The sequence below is a fragment of the Strix aluco genome, chromosome 17 (assembly GCF_031877795.1).
Source record: "Strix aluco isolate bStrAlu1 chromosome 17, bStrAlu1.hap1, whole genome shotgun sequence".
In the NCBI taxonomy this organism is placed as follows: domain Eukaryota; kingdom Metazoa; phylum Chordata; class Aves; order Strigiformes; family Strigidae; genus Strix; species Strix aluco.
In genome coordinates, this window is record NC_133947.1 from 8,892,791 (window position 1) to 8,911,418 (window position 18,628).

The window sequence follows — 18,628 nt, forward strand, 5'->3', positions numbered from 1 at the left end:
TTTTTTAACAGAAACTCTTTAAGTTCCTTGAATTTGTTCTCAGCTTCTTTTAATTGAGCCTCTTGGTATTTGAAGACCACCTATGTAGATTCTTAATATAAACCCAAAAAGTTTAGAAGAGTATGTATTGTAGGAGAACAATGGCTTCTAGTGTAAGAAGGAAGTTATGCAGGAATGGCCATGTGATCTCTTACCATGCTCAACAATGGATGCAGAGTGAGAGCAAGTAAGAAACATGGCTAGTGTGGTCTTTGCCCAAATACACTGACAGTCAGCAATACAGGGTCTTTTGGAGCTAGAAGTCAAGAAGGTCTGGACCTTTTAATGGTTCCTTGTGTTTTCTAAGGATTTGATTTTTAAATCTTAAAAGTTTTGGCTTCTACAGCATCCTATGGCAACTAATACATGTATTTTGTGAAGTACTTTATTTTAAGCTTCCTGCCTAATAAGTTCATCAGATGTTCTCAATCAGTGGATTGAGAGCAGCCCTGTGGAGGACTTGGGGTATTAGTGGATGGAAAACTGACTGTGAGCCAGCAATGTGCACTCACAGCCCAGAAAGCCAGCCGTGTCCTGGGCTGCATCAAGAGCAGTGTGGCCAGCAGGTTGAGGGAGGGGATTCTCCTCTGCTCTGCTCTGCTCTTGTGAGACCCCCCTACAGTGCTGTGTCCAGCTCTGGGGCCCCCAACATAAGAAGGACACAGACCTGCTTGAGCGGGTCCAGAGGAGGCCACGAAGATGATCAGGGGGCTGGAGCATGTCCCCTGTGAGGACAGGCTGAGAGAGTTGGGGGTGTTCAGCCTGGAGAAGAGAAGGCTCCAGGGAGACCTTATAGTGGCCTTCCAGTACTTAAAGGGGGTACAGGAAAGGTGGGGAGGGACTCCTTCTCAGGGGGTGTAGGGATAGGATGAGGGGCAACAGTTATAAACTGAAAGAGGGTAGATTCAGATTAGATATAAGGAAGAAATTCTTTACTGTGAGGGTGGTGCCCAGAGAGGTTGTGACTGCCCCCTCCCTGGCAGTGTTCAAGGCCAGGTTGGACGGGGCTTTGAGCAACCTGGTCTAGTGAAAGGTGTCACTGCCCATGGCAGGGGGGTTGGGACCAGATCTTTAAGGTCTCTTCCAACCCAAACCCTTCTATGATTCTAGTATTCCATGTTCCCTATTTCTTGTTTCCCATTTTCATTTTCCTATTATCTTAGAGACCCTGCTTCTCCCCTCATCATATTCAGTCTTGTCTTTTTAATTTCCTCAGGCAGAAGCCACACCACACCTTGCTATTCTCAAAATGTTAGTAGCAAACTATAGTAGAACAGCAATTCTACTATAATCTTTAGAGATCAGGTGCCTAGAACTCCATACAATGTCTGAAATATTCATGTACTAGGGATTTATATATTGGCATTTAGTTTTCAGTTCCTTTCTTAATACCATTGCAATACTCTGCTTGCCTTGTTTTGGCCACCACTAAACACTGACTTGACATTTACAGAGAATTTTTCATTTTATGTCCCTGATTTTACAGTTCCACATAAATCAGCTTTTCTTAATTACATCCATATTCATTTCCTATGAAGGCACAAATACTCTGCTAATGTATTTTGTCTATTATACTTTCTTAGGAATCTGTGTCTGCAAGCACTCAATCATTTGGCAAGCACAGGAGCTTTAATTCCTTCCTGGCTTAAATCAGTATATATCATGGATATATTTGGTTGGGCATGTTTAATGAAGAGGGGAAGAAGGTAACTTGCATTTTGCACCAGCAATACTCACTTCCCCCTGAATGGCAAACTGATTATGTCCATTGGCAGCCAGAAGGCTCTGGGAAGATCTCCTGTTCTGTTACTGTGCACCAGAGATTCAGTGTGATGTATGAAAAATCTTACACAGCAGGCTCAGTTGTTCAGACCCATTAGAACAGCCAAAGCATGTGCTAAACTTCAAGCATTGCAGTCCCAACAGACTTGAAGTTAAAGAAGAATGGATTGTGGAGTTTTGCGTGGTGTATCACTACAATTATCCTTGACCTAAATCTGGTGCTTGCACTCTGGTTTGAGAGTAATTCTGAATGCATGTCCCCAGTCAGAGCTCTGCTGAGTGACTTAAGCAGCCCTGTATTGGCATGGAGTTTTTTATCGGACAATCTGAAGCCCCAGCCGTGAGATGAAACACATAACTGGGGCTACAAAGATTGATACCACCTCTCATCCAAGGATTTAGCACCTGGTCAGCTATACTACATGGCAGGTGGACTGTGAGCAGCTGTGCTCTCCTCATTCCCTAAACACCCTCAGTAGCCCTGCCTCAGGGATATGCAATTCAGATTCATACCCTGAAGTATGAATTTTGTCACTCTCAGTCATATGAAGATTTAGGTATGTAATTCACAAGGTCAAGCAGTTTAATCCCTCTGACCTAGATCATTATGATTCTGAAGCTGGGACAACCACTTCAGACAGCCAAGCCTGGTTAATGTATCCAACTGAATGTGAAACCAGTATCAAAATGAGAGCTTACCTGTTTTGGGTCTTGTGGGTGAGGAATTGTCTGACCTGAGGTTGGAGGGAGTCGGCTTCAGCTTTGGTTTGGGTTTTTTTGAAATCTGAGGCTTTAATCTGAGCCTGCAATAAAGATATACCTAGTTGGCAATATGAGCTCTATAATAGAATGTATTTTCCAGTGGACTGTGTAGAAAGCAAACTGCAAGGTTGCACAACCTTCTGCATATCAACAGTAAAAAATAATGATGACTAATCGATAATATTTATTTAAGAGTCTCTCAAGATTCCAAGTTTAAGCATGGATTGAAATCTTGGCACAAATTAATTAAATGACAGATTGCCTACTGAGTTCAATACATTGATGACTTCAGCAACAGCTTTTCAACTCTTAGCACTCCAGAGCTGTAGGCTAATTTTAACATTAGGATCAGTATGAGCAGGGTATACCCAGATGAAAGGATTGCTTATCAAACTTTATAATTGTTTTATGACATATTACCTCCAAGGTGCCATGCTGTAGAACACATGAATAAAGAAGGTAATCACAGAACTTCTGTAAAGCACAGAGACTTTTTGAGCATCAGTTCCTCTGCTGTTTTTGCCACATTTTACCTTCTTTCTTTAAGCATGGTGGCCATTTAGAACTTCTTACAGGTTGTGATTATTACTGTTCAGAGGGAAGTATATTGGGACTGGAGAGAAGGAAACCAAATTGCAATTTTTAACCCAAAATTAGATCTGAAAACTCAGCCCTTGAGAGGGGGATTTCAACAAAGCAGCAGTGGGCAAAGATCATAAAATGGAAGGTTATCCCTGCAAGGTTAGTTACACCAACTGTTCAACAGAAATTGGTATCAATGGTGCATCACAGTTTTAAAAAAAAACAAACAAAAAAACAACTAAAACCACCTTGTGTTTGGCTCACAAACTTCTTTCCTGTTTTGACTTTTCACAAACATCACACCCCTAGGAGGTGAACCCAGACAAAACCACGGTTGAGAACTTGATGTTTCCTGGGAAGCTGAGGATGGTTATCCAGCTCCTAAAATGCCTTGCTCTCAGGAAGGGAAAGATCTGTGCACTAAATTATGCTTCTACTTTTGTTCCAGAACAGGAAAGATCTTGACTGAGCTCCTACAGTCACTGCTTGAGACAGGGTCTTCTGTCCCACTACTTATGTGCAACTAGCGGGGGGATACCCAGGAAGAAAATAACCAGATTTATTTACTACACAGTGAATTTCATGTCATGACTGCAATGTGTTTGGAGAGCTCTCGTTCCTAGTCCAGTTTTCCGTTCTACTCGCTCTTGCAAAGGTGGCATATGGCAGTATTTCTGATGGGTGTATCCTGTCAAAATAATTATATTACTTATTGTACAATGCAGGGGAGGTAAAAAAGACAAGCTGCTTGAAAGTGATAAATTACTGAAATACTGAAGTTAAGGGATTTTTTAATTTTAATCAAGGTCTTCGCAGTGCTTCTGAAAGCGCTGACAACATGTAAGGCGTCAATCCTATATCCACAGAAAGAGTGTAGTTTGTCATGGCAGTACAGTATCACCTCCAAAGGACATGATACTTGACTGGCCAGCTTCCAAGTGAAATGTAAGTGTTGCTTATGACAGATGAATTTCTTACCGGTCTAAGGGATCAATTTTCCTTTCAAGTTATCAGCAACCTATATAGCAAACCTATCTTAAGCATCTCTAATCACAGACCTGCTCAATGTGAGCATCTTAAAAAATGAGGAGAAAAGGAAGAGAGTACTCTGTGTCAAGGGATAGTTCTTCCCTACTTTCATCTTGATACAGACTAAATTTGGTTCCTTCTTGGTGACTTTTCTAAAAGTCATCTTCATGGAAGAAGGTTAGAGAATGCTGACAGATGATTAAGTGTCTGAGCAGCATAGGAGCTGGATGGCTTAATGGGTCTTGAAGATCATTGAGAGACCAGTGATCTTAATGCTGCTGAGGATTAACTTACTTGTACTTATTGTATAAATAATTGTTAGGTGCTTCAAGCCATCAATAGTTGTCTTAATTATTTTGCATTTGAATAAAAACCCAAAACATAGTACTGCTGCTAAACTATTACAATTATGAATCCAGGCACAGTTTTGACCTGAATCTGTAGCACAACACATGTTCAATTACACCTGTTCAACTTGGGAATGCTAATTGTCTCCTCTCTGATGTTTAGTGTTTAGTCTCTTACAATGCTATGATTTTGCTGATTTTTTTAGTGGCCATAGGCCATTGTGAGAAATAATAGCCATGTCTGTAATATAAAAAGTATATTAAGACTATTATCAACTTTTTATTCATTTTGTTCACCTCACTCTGTACACACAGGAGAAAAACAGGCTCAAGATTCCTTTTCTCCTTTTTGCCCACTGCTTGAATTTTACCTTTAAAATCAATCTTTTCATACAAAATTGGTATTATTGTCATCTTTCTTTTCTAACTCACTGTTGACAACTGTCATACTGTGCAGGCCATCATGAGAACTCTCACCAAACTAAAGGAGAACAAGATCTTGTCTATCATTTGAGGACTGCTTTCCATATATACTGTCTCATCCCCCTCCACCCCCAATTTTTTCAGCCATGTCATTGCAGACTTTACCCCAAAGCAGGCAGTGGCTCACATTTGCTCAAACTTCTGCTGCTACATTATCCTTCCCTCCTGTTGTTCTCTCCCTTGCCTTAAAAAACTCTTCCTGCATCACCCATCTTGTGCGCTGAGTGGATATTTCTGCCTTCTGATGCACATCTTTCTGTCCATACCTAATTTAATTCCCTCTCATGCCAAATTCCAGTTCACAAATTGTTTCCCATACTCTCTTTGGCCGTAATTCTGGACGGGGCACCATCATGGCTGGAAATGCTGTTTCCAGTTGGAAATTCCTTGATATTACTGATATTTAGGAAGCAGTTAAAGGACTCTCTATCCTCTGCTGTTCTGGCTGCCAGCCTAGCCTGGAGGCTTCTTCTGATACGTATCAAGAAACTGCAGCAAGATACAAAATTACACTGATAGTTCTACTTGCACCCAGAAGTCAGGACATGGAAAGGTGTCCAAAAGCCTATTCAATTCTCCTGCCTGGATTCCAACTATTTCTGCTTGTGCAGGTATTGTAGCGTTTGCACACACCTTCATGTGATGCCCATTCCCTTCAATAGCTATCAAATATAATTTGTATTTCCAATTGCATTATCATGTTCCATAAACCCAGTTCCTCTAACCTTCAGATACTTCTTACTATGTGTTCTCAAATTCAACCTTTAGATTAGGTCTATGGGTCAGGGATTTGTTTTTCTGGTGCTGTTGTATTTTTATGCATTTTTTTTTTCAGTTGCTGTTGTATTTTCTTAGAAATTTCTTTTCTATGTGTAATAAATCCATGCTAGAGCCCTAAAGTATGGTGGTGACAGATACAGTGAGTTAAATGGGACAATCCTCTCCAACCTTGCCCATCTTCCAGGCATAATAGACAAATGACCCAATAATGTCTTACAGCCCCAGATCTATATTGGCATTTGCTAACTTCCATTTCTCTTTTCTGTTACCACAATTCATTTTCTCAGTTAAGCATTCTTCTGTACAACCAAAAGCATCATACGGATGTACAACTCTCAGTAGGTGAGGCAACTGCAGTACTTACCATTATTCTCTCCAAGCATTTTAGACTTGTTTATCGTCATGGTTTGTTTTTTTCTTTCAGAAAGAAGTGTGTAACAATACTGTATTAAATGTGCTGCAGACATTTCTCCCTTTCTTCTAAAATTTAAATTAATTTTAAGAAGAAAACATAAGTCTGACCTGTATGAGACAAGTTAGGTAAGTAAAAGTGTTATAATGCACCACTAATAAGTGATTGCTAAAAAGTGGTCAGTGATAAGGCATGAAAGTCTTGAAATAGGAAGGACCTGAAGTTTGTGGTTGTGTATTTCAGTCGATCGCAATCAAACTGCTCGAGCGGCCATGAAGTTAGTTGATAGCTTCTGAATATGGAACTGACTTAACAGCATTTCAGAAATGTTTTCCAACGTACTTTCTTAATTGCGCCATCAAAGACAAGACATCCACTCTTGGAAGGCAAACTGAAGTCATTATAGAAAAAACAAAACAGCTTGCTTTGCTTTCCTTAGTTGAGACATATTTCACATATGTATATCACAGTGGAACTTTTTTTAAGTACCTCAGTTCTAGAAACCCTTTTAACGCTAAAGCACAGGCTTTGTTTTTGCAGGTAAGTTTTGTGTATTTCCATTCTGTTGTAAAAGAAAGTCTCTTTCCGTGACTTACTGATTCTTATGACCACTAATGTGAAGATACCATGAAAGTACCTGGTGAAACAGAGGAGTGATTTGCAGATGGTGACAAATAGCATACTAATAAATTCTGCCGAACCAGAAAGTCTTAAAGCAAGCTAACAAATACAATAAAATGTCACTAAATTCTTCATAAAAGCTGTTTACATGAATTGTGATAAACACAGCAGTGTACACATTTTCAGGGTGTCAGTCACTTGAAAACGTAGGAGATCCTTGAGTTTTATGAAATCTAAGTAATTTATGACATTTCTATGCTTTTATACTTCAGGCAATTATCTGGAAACACGGACTTTTCTTTCTAGTATTGTAAGGCTTAACTATAATATGTGTGACTCTGAACCAGAAAGGTTTTGAATGCTGAGGATGGAAAGAATTATGCTTTACTTCATCCTTCAAGTGTTTGTGTATTTTTGAAATAACAAAAGCCGTCATTCCCTTTCACTTGTAGAATTTTTTTTTTACTGTGCTGTAGAATTGGGCCTTGTTTGTTGAAGAGATCTTGAGAATGTTTGTCTTGATCCTCAAGGAAGAATCACATGTGGAGTCTTGTCATGATCCAGACGTTACTGCTCTGAAATGACTCTTGTGAAGTCAATTATCCATCCACCGCATACGTGTGTGCGAACGCGTGCGCACAAAGCTCACCGGGAACATGACACGCATCCACCTTTGGGCAACTGCATGCCTCAGTAAATTAAGCCAAAATACGGGAAATTTAGATTTCAGAGAGCAGCACTGCGTAAACCAGACACGTCCTCTGTCACCTCACCAAACGCCCCGACTAATCCCGTAACAGCTTATGCCAGATTTAGCCGTGCGTGACCCTACCGAGGCACTTCGAATAGCGATCGCCTCACTCGAAGCCTCCCTCCCGTCGGCTGAGCCCGGCCTGCGGCTCACCCCGGGCCCGGACCCGCCGCCGGCCGTCCTGCAGAGGGGTGCCACGGCTCTGGAAGGGCGCGCCCGGGCCCGGGGCGGCTCCAGGCGCCCGCCCAGCCGCCTGAGGCGGGCCGCCGCCACGGGAACGGCGACCGCGGCCCCTCGGGCGGCGCCGCCGGCTGCGCTGTCCATGGTGTGAGGCGAGGCGCGGGCGGCGGGGGGCTCCGCCGCGGCGGGGCCGGGCGGGGCGGGGCGCCGGTCCCCGGGGACCGCCGTACGCGGGGTAGCCCCGCCCCGCCCCGGGGGCGGGCTGCGGCCCGGCGGCGGCGGCGGAGCGGGGCGGGCGCGCCCTGAGGCGGCTCCGCCGCCGCCGCTCGGCACGAGACCGTGTGCTGCCGGCCGCGCGGTCACGTGCGCGCACCGCGGTCACGTGGGCGCGCTGCTCGCCAGGCGCGTGCCCCCGCCCCGGCGGCGGAGGCCCCTCAGGACAGGATGTAGTCCCGGCTGGGGGCGGCGGAGGGATAACCGGGCGGCGTCAGCTCCCTCTTCGGACCCAGCCGCAGGGCGCGGCGCCTCCTAGCGGGGCTGGGGTAGATCCCGCCGCCGCCGCTGCCGCCGCCGCCAGCGGCTCCCGCCGACTCTCTCGCGAGAGCGCCCCCCGCCCGGCGGGGTTATGTAACCCGCCCGCCCGCCCGCCGCTGCCGGGGCGCGGCCCGCGGGGCGGGATGGGGGCCAGGCCGGCGGGAATCCACGGGGGCCCGGGCCCCCTCCCCCCCGGGGCGCGGCCCCCTCCCCTCCCGCCGGACAATGAGTCCCGTATGCTAATGAGAGTCTCGCGTCACTTCCGCTCTTTCTCGGCCGCCATCTTGGCCAGGGCAGGTTCTGGGCAGGAGGGACCCGGCTGTATTGTCTGCAGGGCGCCCAGGGAGCCCCCACCCCCCCCCCCACCCCCCCCCGCCCGCCCCGGAGCCCCACACCCCCCGCCCCGGGGACCGAGCCCAGTGAAGCCGCCGCCGCCGCCCCCGCCCCCCGGGACCCGCTCACCATAGGCCACCCCCCGCACACTCGCCCCCCCGCCATCCAGCCCCCTTTGTCTCCCCCGCGCCGCCGCCGCCGGCTCCGCTCCGCCCGCCCGCCCAGGGACCCGGGCGGCGCCAGGGAGGCAGCTCCGCGCACCCCCCACCCCCCCCCCCAGCCAGAGGTGCCGGGGGAGCGCCCGCCCTCGCTGCTGAGGAGAGCCCCAGTCAGGTAGGTGTGTGCGTGAGTCCGCGGTCCGACCCGGGCGGGGGCAGCCCCCGCCCGCCCCCTCTCTCCCTCCCTCCCTCAGCCCGGCGGGGCCGCGGCCCCCGGCAGCCCCGTCCCCCAACCCCGGCGGCGGGGCGGGAGTCCCGCGCCCGCCCCGAGGGGCAGGAGCCCGCCGCCCGTGCCCGCTGCGGCCGGGGCGGGCTGCGGAGTTGGCGGGCGGGCCCCCTCCCCCGGCCGCACACATGTTGAAGAGACTTCGCCGCCTCGGGGGAGACCGGCTCCGCTCCGGCCGGCTGCGGGCACCGCTACGCTGCCGGCTTCCCTCCCTCCTGCCCGGGGCCCGCGCGGCAGATGCAGTCCCAGCCTCCTCCCTTCCCCCTCCCGGCGGGGGGGACCACACACGGATGTGTCCCGGGAGCGGCCGTGATGGCGAGGGCCGCGCTGGCGGTAAGGTGAAGTGAACGGGATGAGGAGCCGGGGAACGGCTCCCGGCATCCCGGCGCTGCGGGCAGCGTGTGCCGGCAGCCGGGCGCGGGTCCCCGCCGGCGGAGTTGGCGCTGGAGCGAGGTCGGAGAGCAGCGCTGGCTGCCGGGCGGTGAATGGGGAGCAGCCTCCCTCCGGCGGCCGAGGCGCCGGTGCCTGCGGGAGGAGGCGCGATCCGCGGCCGGTACCCTGAGCGGAGCACCAGCTGCAGGATGGAGCAACGTTGACTCACCCATCCCTCCTTTCCCTACCCTGGGCTATAGTTACCGACAGCCGTTTCTCAGACAAAGGCGGGGGAAATCAAACCCGAAAGCCTCGCTCAGCCGTCGGGAGCTGCACCCCCCTTGTCACGCACCCCCTTCACTTGGCGGCTGCAGCCCGGGGGTGGAGGAGGCGGTGTGTGGGGGGTGTGGGGGGGGGGAAACAGATTTCCAAAACAAGTACCACGGCGTACGCGATGCTAGTGGTGCCCCCTCACCACCACCCCCCCACCCCCCGTTAAATCGGTATTGTTGCTCCCCGTTTATGACCGTGGTAGAAAAATACCAGCCCCCACCCAAAATGCACCGCAGCCCAGCCGGCGGCGCGGCGTGCGCCAGGGAGGCAGTAGGGGGCGCCGTCCCCTCGCCGGGCAGGGCTGCGGCGGGCGGGCGGGGGGGGGAGCGGGGGGGGGGGGCAGGGCCGGCGGCGCGGCGGCCGCTAAACGGCGTCTGCAGCCCCGCCACCGCCACCGGGACAGCCCCGGCACGCTCCAGGTGTCCTCCCGGAGCCGACCTCGCCCGCCTGGTGGGGTCCTCGGGCCGTGGCTATGGGGGGGCGGGGGGGGCAGGGGAGGGGTGGGAGCCCGCGCTGGGGGAGCGGGAGGGTGAGGGGGGGTCTGGAGCACATGGAGGATTTCGGGCGGTTTTGCGAGGCTCTGTGGAGGATGTTCGTGATTGTCTCAAAACTTGGTTGTGGTGCCATTTGCGGTATGAACTTGCATGGCTTTTTTCGCACATTGTGAGCGCATGGCTGCAGCGGTGCAAACTTACAGTGTGAGGCGTTGGTAAAGCACCGAGTGCTTTGTCTGGGGCCACAGGGAGAGTCCGGGTAACCGGGCGCTTTGACGTTTTGATATTCTTTGTTTATTGGATGTATTTAAGCCATTTGGTAGGTGTGAAAAAGGTTTTCATTCGTTTTAGAGAAATTCCCATTCCTTTTAGAGAAATTCCCTGTTCTAAGGTTGTTTTTACTAGCTGTATCTCTATTTTTACTGCTATTTTCTATTTCTGTTTGGAGGTACAAGGTGTGAGCTAATGGAGACACGATTCCTACCTGTCAGGGTAGGAATGGACCAACCTTAGCTGGCTCCTGTGTAGTACAGCCTGTATGTGCCTCAGGCCACCAGCGTTGTTTCCTCTTGCAGGGTCTCAGCTACTTGGAAAAACTTCAACTTGGGGACTCTGGTAACTGTAATAATTACGAGTTGCCATCCTTCTAGGTGAGAAAGATAGATCACCCTGTATAAAAAACAGAAAAAACTTTTTTTTTTGCTTTTAATAACAAAACAAACCAAAGCTTAGTTCCTTTTTAGGTGTGCATTTGCAGATGTTGGGCAGCAATTTGATATCAGCAGATCAACATCTACTGTGATATGTGTTGAAATCTTAAAACATTAAAAAGAGACAACAGAAGACAAACATCCTATTGTTAATAAATTTGCACTTGAGGCTGATGGGTTGTAACCTGATTGTTACCTTTCCTGAAGATTATTACAGCAAATATTTATATAAACTTCATTCAAATAGGTGTCCTTTTTGACACAAAATGAATAACTTGTTCTCCTCCGAAAGTAGTACTAAGCTAAATGTTTTTGTACTATTTTTTTAATAGTAAGCTGCCCTTTACTAAAATTAATATTATTTCTTAATGAATTTTTTAAAATTACTTTTTGATATCTAATAGAAATTAGATGCTTCCAGTGTTTGGGGGCAAGTCTCTGAGATCACTGCAAACTGATATATCTTTAGTGCCCCATCATTCAAACCTTTTTTTTTTTTTAACCTGAATTGATGGTCCATTAAACAGGTTTATAGAAAGCATCTCTTTAGGTTACTACTGTTCATGCTTAAAAGTATATTGTGTGGAACTACTAGAGCTTTACAGTCATTAAGAGCTTGTGAGATCACTTGTGTTAAGTTTTAGGAGGGGGTGTTGTTCGCATATGCAAGGGGTGGGGAAGGTGAAAGGTGGCTGCTTTTGCCTGTAGGTGAGACAGATAAGTGGTGCTGCTCAGAGTGCTTAGGAATGATGAACCTTCACAGGAGAGGAACTTCCTGACTCTTTTGGAAAGTTCGTACCCTCCTACAGTGTTAAGCATCAGCTGCATAAACAAAACATCTAGGAAGACTGTATGTGTTCTTCAGGATGAGATGAATAACTAAATTTTTCTCTGTATATGTAGGATAGAAGTTACCAGTTGTCAGAAGATGCCCATTAGCATTTTCAGAATTGGTATGTGTCACAACAGCATTTTAATTAAGCTTTAATAGTATAAAGTATCATTTGTTAGGTGAATTCTACAGTTACTGAATTCACTATTAAATTCTAGATGAATGCACATACAAATTTTCTGTGGAAGGTAAGTTGTGCTTCTGACTGCGGAGTGAATAATAGATGATTATTCCCAACCTAGCTTTACCACTCCAGAATAATAGTAAATAATGAAAGTAAATATTAAAATTTAAAGTAGCATTCCTGGAATACATAAACATATCAGAATCTTATCAGTAGTCAAAAGTCATATAGTCCAAATGTGTATTTTATAACTTTTTATTAAGGTGGCAGCTGATTTCATTGATGTAAAGAAAGAATTTGGAACAAATTATTCTGTGGGAGCAAAGACAGTGCTCAGGTGTTAATGTGTTTATTTTGAGATGGCTGCAAATAAGATTTAGCAGCTCGATAGGAAATTTAATTGGGGTTTTTGTGTGTTGTTTTTGGTTTGGGGTTGGTTTTTTTTCAGAAAGGGGAAGTTGTCTTTGCTTCACTACTTGAAGTTGGTTTGAGAGAGACAAAATTGTGTACATTGGGAACGAACAAAACGGCATCAGATATGAAGAAGATCATAGTGTAAAGTCTGTAGGACATGGCTGCCAGGAGAGAGGCAGTGGATAGCTATAGGGCTGCGATTGATCAGCTGATTAGTGTGGTCCACAGGTGTCATTTGATCTGCTTTATCAACATGGGCAAAGATGGGGTGTTTTTTAAATTATTAGTTCTGCTGATTTTATATAAATAATGCTATGTTGGCTGGGATTTTTTTTAACATGCATATAACATGCTTGTTTAAAAAGGATAACAGCTGACTCTGTTGGCCTGAATCTAAACAAGCATTACGGTATTTTTAATTATATTAAATTAACATCTGCTATATGCTTAGATTTTTATATAGGTTATGGTTTTTTATTAACATAATTGTAATGGTATTCACATAATTGAAACAGTGTAATTGTTAATGTGGAGGTAGTCCTGCTTATATACATAAATATGTTTATACAAGTGTATGTTTCCTAATAATAGTATAAGCAATGGAGATGAGAGTAAAAGGTGCTGGTCTAAGGATAATGTAATGTAAATGCCTGTGTACGCATTGTAAGAAAAGGAACTCCTGGTTATGTTAATTTAGTTTTTTTTTAAAAAAATCCTATACTTCCTGTATATGTAGAAGGTTTGTTTTGATCACCTGACACATTTTGGGAAGAAGGCCCCTGCTTTTCTAGTCAGGATGGCCAACTTGACCTGTTCATTTTGAGCTCTCAGGAAGTATTTAGATCTGGTATAAAAACTGAATACATGTTCTAGATTTGAATAAAGACATTTTTAGAGAGGGTGTAACTCATATTTCTCTACCTGAGGGCCATATGCCTCAAGGAAAAAACTACATTGTTCAGAGCTTCACTGTAGCTAGCTGATGTTGAAAGGCAAACATGAGGCTTGAATTTAGTGTCTCACTCTTATTTCACATTAGTGCTTTTGAATGTGTTTGACGGTTAATGGTTTTGAATAAGAATGGAATAAATACCATTTTTTCAGCAGTGAGTCACTTTCAGTTACCACCATTTATATCCTTTTTTTTTTAAGGTGGCGTTAAAGATGACTTGAATGAAGGCTGATACTGGCAGTTGGGTTCTAAACCTGTGTAGCTGATTGACTCTATGAACACATCACACATGCAGGTTCTTGACTATCCAGATAAGGTGGCAGAATGTTTCATTTAAAATCTACTTCGCAAGTAGTATCTAAAACCATTTACAAGAAATAGAAACTAAGTAACTGTGTAAACAGCCTGTCCACTTCAGCTCATCCAGTCATTTAAATGTAGGAAAAGGGCCTGCTCTCAAGCCTGGCTTCACTGTTTGATGTGTCTTCCCTATCCCCAGCTCCTCTTCTCTCTTTCAGGCCTCAGCCTTCAGGCATTCTTTCTTTCACCCCTTTTTACCTCTTCTGTGTATTGCTTTCTGATGTGACTCTGGATCTGATAGTTCTTAGCTTGTGCTGCAGCTGGGCCAAAGAAGTTGTTAGTGATGCGGATTCATAGCAGCAACAGTAAGGGGACAAAATGTCTCTTGAAATCTAAGTAGGCAAAATAATTGTTTTAAAGTGCTTTTTTCCCCCCTGAAAAGTCAAACTTCAGTTTGTGATCTTGTTTTGTTTTTGTTTTGTTTCCCCATTCCTGCTGCTGCTGCTATGAAGCCTTTTGAATATCGAAGGTTCCTGAGTCAGACTGAAGACAGCAGTAGCTGAGGTGGATTAACGCTGGAATGTAGTCAGGGATTGGAACACTTGGGAGCTATGCTTAGACAGAAAGGGAAAGAGGTAAGAAGTGGTAAGACTGATTTTTAAGCTCTTGTTTACAGACTTTACCCAATTGTGTAATGCCAGCATTTGTGCATAGCGTGTGAAGTGGTAAGGCAAAGGAAAAACAATTAGCATCAGCCTACTTCACTGACTATTTTTACACTTTAAATACTCAGATGCTAGCCAGTTGGCGAGATCCCTTCAATATCTAATATATCTACTATCTGAGAAAGCATGTATTGGCAGGGTTTTGGATGAGCTTGTAAAAGTATTTGTATGCTCTCTTTTGTTCGTTGATTTGTTCTGCCACTTATACCAGCATGCAAGCAATGCATTTTACTAGTTAGGACACACTAAGGGATGCAGTTTCACTACTGGTTTAAATATATCTGTGTCTGTGCTGCCACTGGAAGGGGTGGCGTGAGCCACACTTCCTGCCACCTTATTTGTACGAGTCCTAGCACTTCTGTTTGGGTGAGTGAAGGAACTGCTCTGCCTGAAAAACACTCCTGTTCACTTGGATCAGGTCTCTCTGCTCTGGCTGTTGACAGAGGGTGATGTCAGGAAAACATGACACAGAGAAGACAGGACTACCATTTTCACTTGCAGTCTAATCTGGTTGCAGTTTCACAATCAGTGCAATCCAATCATAAATTATGTGTATATCGATTACATGCTTTATGCTTGTACGTTTTACAGAGACTTCTATGCTGCTTTGTTTAATTATACAGATGTTTTTGTGAGCTTTGGATTAAAAATTTCAAGATGATTCTTGATTTAGTTTAAATGGTAGCTGCTAATTCATGAAACGGGCTTCTGTTTCCAAAATAATTTTTATTCTGGGATTGTTCATTCTTAGCTACAATCTAGATGAGGATTATTTTGGAATTGTAGAGCATATTCATGCAGTCTTTTTTCCTGATCACTGAAGTGTGGATATCATGGTGTAAGCAAATAATATCCTTCGTGCTTCAATGATCTCCAGTCTTGATTTCAAATTTCAGCAAGATGTGCAGGCTTTATTACATTTCAAACTGAAATCTTTAAGAAATAGCCTTAAACAAGCAAGGCTGTCATATTGAGTATGTGTATTACATATTGATTGCACTGTACATGTGTGGCTACATATAAACATTTATCTTTGGAGATCTTGAACAGCCACAAAAGATATTATTTAAGATGGCAGTAGGTGTGTAAGCCTACTTCTTGAGCTGCTAGTGCCTCTAATTTAAAATTTTGTATGCACTGAAGTATAGCATGCCCTAGAGAATGGATGCAATTTAAAACTGCTTTTCAGAATGCAGTTGAGATGGCCAGAACTGATGTGTTTTTTATCATGTGTGTTTAAAAGATCCTTCTTCAGAAAACATTCAAATTTAGCTAACAGCATTCTTTAACATACTTCAGCCTATGACATCAAAATAAGAAAACCCATCAGAAATTCCCAGCAGAGTGTAAGGTAGCAGATTAGTCATCAAGAATAGAAATAAGGAGTTGTGGTTCCCAGAGCAATCAGAATTTGGCCATTTTGCATTTTATATTGGGACATCGAAATTACACAGCATACAGAACTGTTACTACTAAACAAAAGTTGACAAGGAAATAGTTAATTCCCTTTCAGTTTTGCAGTTAGTGTACACACCCACCAGATGGAGCTTCTGGCACCAGTGGAAAATTCCAGAAATCGAGCAAGAATGAGAAGTGTGTGAATGACTTAGAAGATCCCTGTCTGCTGGACTGCAGAAGATATTTTTTTAACCTTTAAATAAAAAATGAATGGAGAGTAAAACATATCAGCCTTACTGATTCCTTTCACTGGAACTGTCTTACACAGAAGTTTTTCCTGTGATGGGAAGTTGGAATTTTTAGTGCAAGAGTCACCAAGCTGAAGCTAGACAGTAAGCTCCAGAATAAAAGAGATTAAAACAGTTTCATAAGCCCTTGCTGAAAATGGCATATAACCAGTGAAACAGCATGTTAAGGTTTTTAGCCTAAGAATTTCCTCCAAAGGATTTTAAGTGGGTTTTTTTAGTACCACATTTTAGATGGACTTATCTCCTCTCCTGAAGGAATATTTACATAGGATGTCCAGAGAAGTGGTGGGAAACGGTCCTTTTTGTTTGACACACAACTTGAAATCTTTTTGGAGGTAGCTGATCTAATATCTGAAGTGATTTTTAATTTTTTTTAAATTCTTTTTTTGACAAAGGGACTTTGAAGAAGTAGACTATTTGTGAGGGGGAGATGGAGTGGTTGCATGTGCACAGTGCTGCAAAAGTTTTACAATGCTTTGACCAGATAGAAAAATACATTTGTCAATTTTCTCCAGTTCCAATAATCTTAGTTTATAAACAACATGACAGGTTTTCTAGATGGTTTGATTTGGGATTTCTGGTCACTTTGTATCTTTTTAATATGCCTAGTCCTGTTTTGGATATAGACACAAGTTAAAGGACCGTGGATATAGCAACAAGTTAAAGCACTTGGGAGCTCCTGCTCGCTGATGTGCTAGCTTAAGGTTGAATTTAAGTGCTGGGCCTAACATGGCAGCTGTGCATACAGAATTATCTGGCTGGAGTTGAGAGGTGTTTGTTAGACAGAAGTTAGCTGAAGACCATCATGTTACATGGGCAGGAGCTCGGCGATGCAGATGGCTCAGCTGATAAGGCTGAGGAGATGCTATTTAAAATGTTGCCATGAGAATAGAGCACATGGTGTTACAAAACAGCTTCCATCCTAGGATTATAGGACTTGAAAAATGAGCTCTTAGTTGTCTGGCATTTCAGATGTGCTGTTGAACTGCAAATCTCATTACCTTCAGGGGAGATGTGGGTGCACAGCCCTCTGAAAACTAGGCCAGAAATGCTTAAATAAGGAGGAAAGAGACAAGTCCAACAGAATAAAGTGAAAATGCTTAATGTAAACCAGTGATAGACATGTTGGGAGCTGACTCTTTATTGACTCTGTGCAGGGAGAGGAGATTTTTAATTGCAACTCTTACCTTTTCAGGGAAGTTTTCGGTAGTTTTCAGCTGTTCCAACATCTCTGTTCTCCCTGATGTTTCTGCTCCTGGTATTTTTGATTTGGTCACTCTTCCCTGAGATACCTTTCTGCTTCCTGACTATCATTGTTCCTTGCTCAGCTGTCCTGGAATTGTCAGGTCCCACAGTCCCAGCCTCTGCATTGCTGCAGGGACAGGCCATCCGTTGTGCTCATGAATATAGAGTGTTATACACCATCATACTATATAGCATTGTTTAACCTGCATACATGAGGAAGCTGCTTTTCTATTGCTGTGGGAACCATAGGTTAATTTTCCTGCGTTTTAAGAGATTCACTCAGTGTTGCACTAACAGCCTTCTTTGCAAATCCATTACATGACTGGCGTTTTAGAGCATGCTATTAAATGCAGTTAGCTGGGCAAATTGTTCAAAGTAGACCTAATTTTAAATGCAGTTGGAATAGGGAGATAAAAAGCACAGTATCAAGAAACTAACAATCTTGTTTCATTTTGTCCAGGAACATAACAGCTGCTGTCAGCTCTGATACATGCTACTATGTTGTGCTGTTATATGTAAACCAAGAACTTCTTCAACTTAAAATACTAGCAAAATAAGGGCTAAAATAAAAGAATTTTGGATTATATAAAGTCAGAAAAATGCCAGATGCTTGGTGGTTCTCATCAGCAACATAATGTAGGGAAATGATACTCAGTCTTTGGGAGGCCCAGTATGGGATGAAGTGTTTCTGTGCTCAGTGTTTGTATCTTCAGACTGATACGCTAATTGTCACTGATCTGCTCTCAGGGCAGATCAGTCCTCATGCAGAAGTGTGCTTTCTGCAAGGAGTCAGTTGGAGAGAGGTAATTTGGACTCGGTAGAAATACAGGGACACAAATTCTACTTCCTAGTTAGAAAATAATCGAGTATGAACTAAAATAACCCATTATCCTTACCTGTTTGAAGGTATTGCTAGTGGTCTTGTTAGAGCATATGTAATATCCAGTTTTGCCTCAATGTGAAGTGTTTTAAGAATTTTGTCTTTTTAAATTTCTTAGAACATTTTAGTATCTTCTGTTGAAACCATATTTGCTTAAGAAAAATAATCTGTACTTTGAACTGTGGATGTTCTGTCTGAATAATCAACAGAGATTAAGATCTAACAATTTTAAACAGAAAAAGTCATCATTAGTTGGAAAAGTAATTATGACTCAACAAATTTTGCTTTTATAAACTAGATTTGGTTGTTCCAGACTTCATGATACTAATATTATGTCTTGTGTTTCCAGTCTGTTCAAGACTGAGTTTCTGTCCATGGGTGATGCGAGTTGAAGAGGTATCA

The 18,628-nt window shown here is 44.4% G+C and overlaps 1 protein-coding gene and 1 long non-coding RNA gene across 12 annotated transcripts in view; both read left to right on the forward strand.

Moving 5' to 3' along the window:
- The first annotated feature begins 4,683 nt into the window (after positions 1-4,683).
- LOC141931352 (uncharacterized) lies at positions 4,684-6,613 on the forward strand. The gene is made up of 2 exons (XR_012625556.1): positions 4,684-6,344; positions 6,460-6,613. It is a non-coding gene; the product is annotated as an uncharacterized LOC141931352 (long non-coding RNA).
- Positions 6,614-8,786: 2,173 nt separating this feature from the next.
- ADNP (activity dependent neuroprotector homeobox) overlaps positions 8,787-18,628 on the forward strand; it is a 32,648-nt gene continuing 22,806 nt past the window's right edge. For 2 of the 11 annotated variants that reach the window (XM_074843275.1, XM_074843280.1), the window contains exons 1-4: positions 10,303-10,928; positions 11,892-11,941; positions 13,571-13,686; positions 14,183-14,305. The gene's annotated coding sequence lies outside the window, so the exon portion shown is untranslated. Of the gene's footprint in view, positions 8,969-10,302; positions 10,929-11,891; positions 11,942-13,570; positions 13,687-14,182; positions 14,306-15,908; positions 18,623-18,628 lie in introns of those variants that run through there. The other 9 variants (XM_074843278.1, XM_074843287.1, XM_074843277.1 and 6 more) reach the window with 9 other exon arrangements.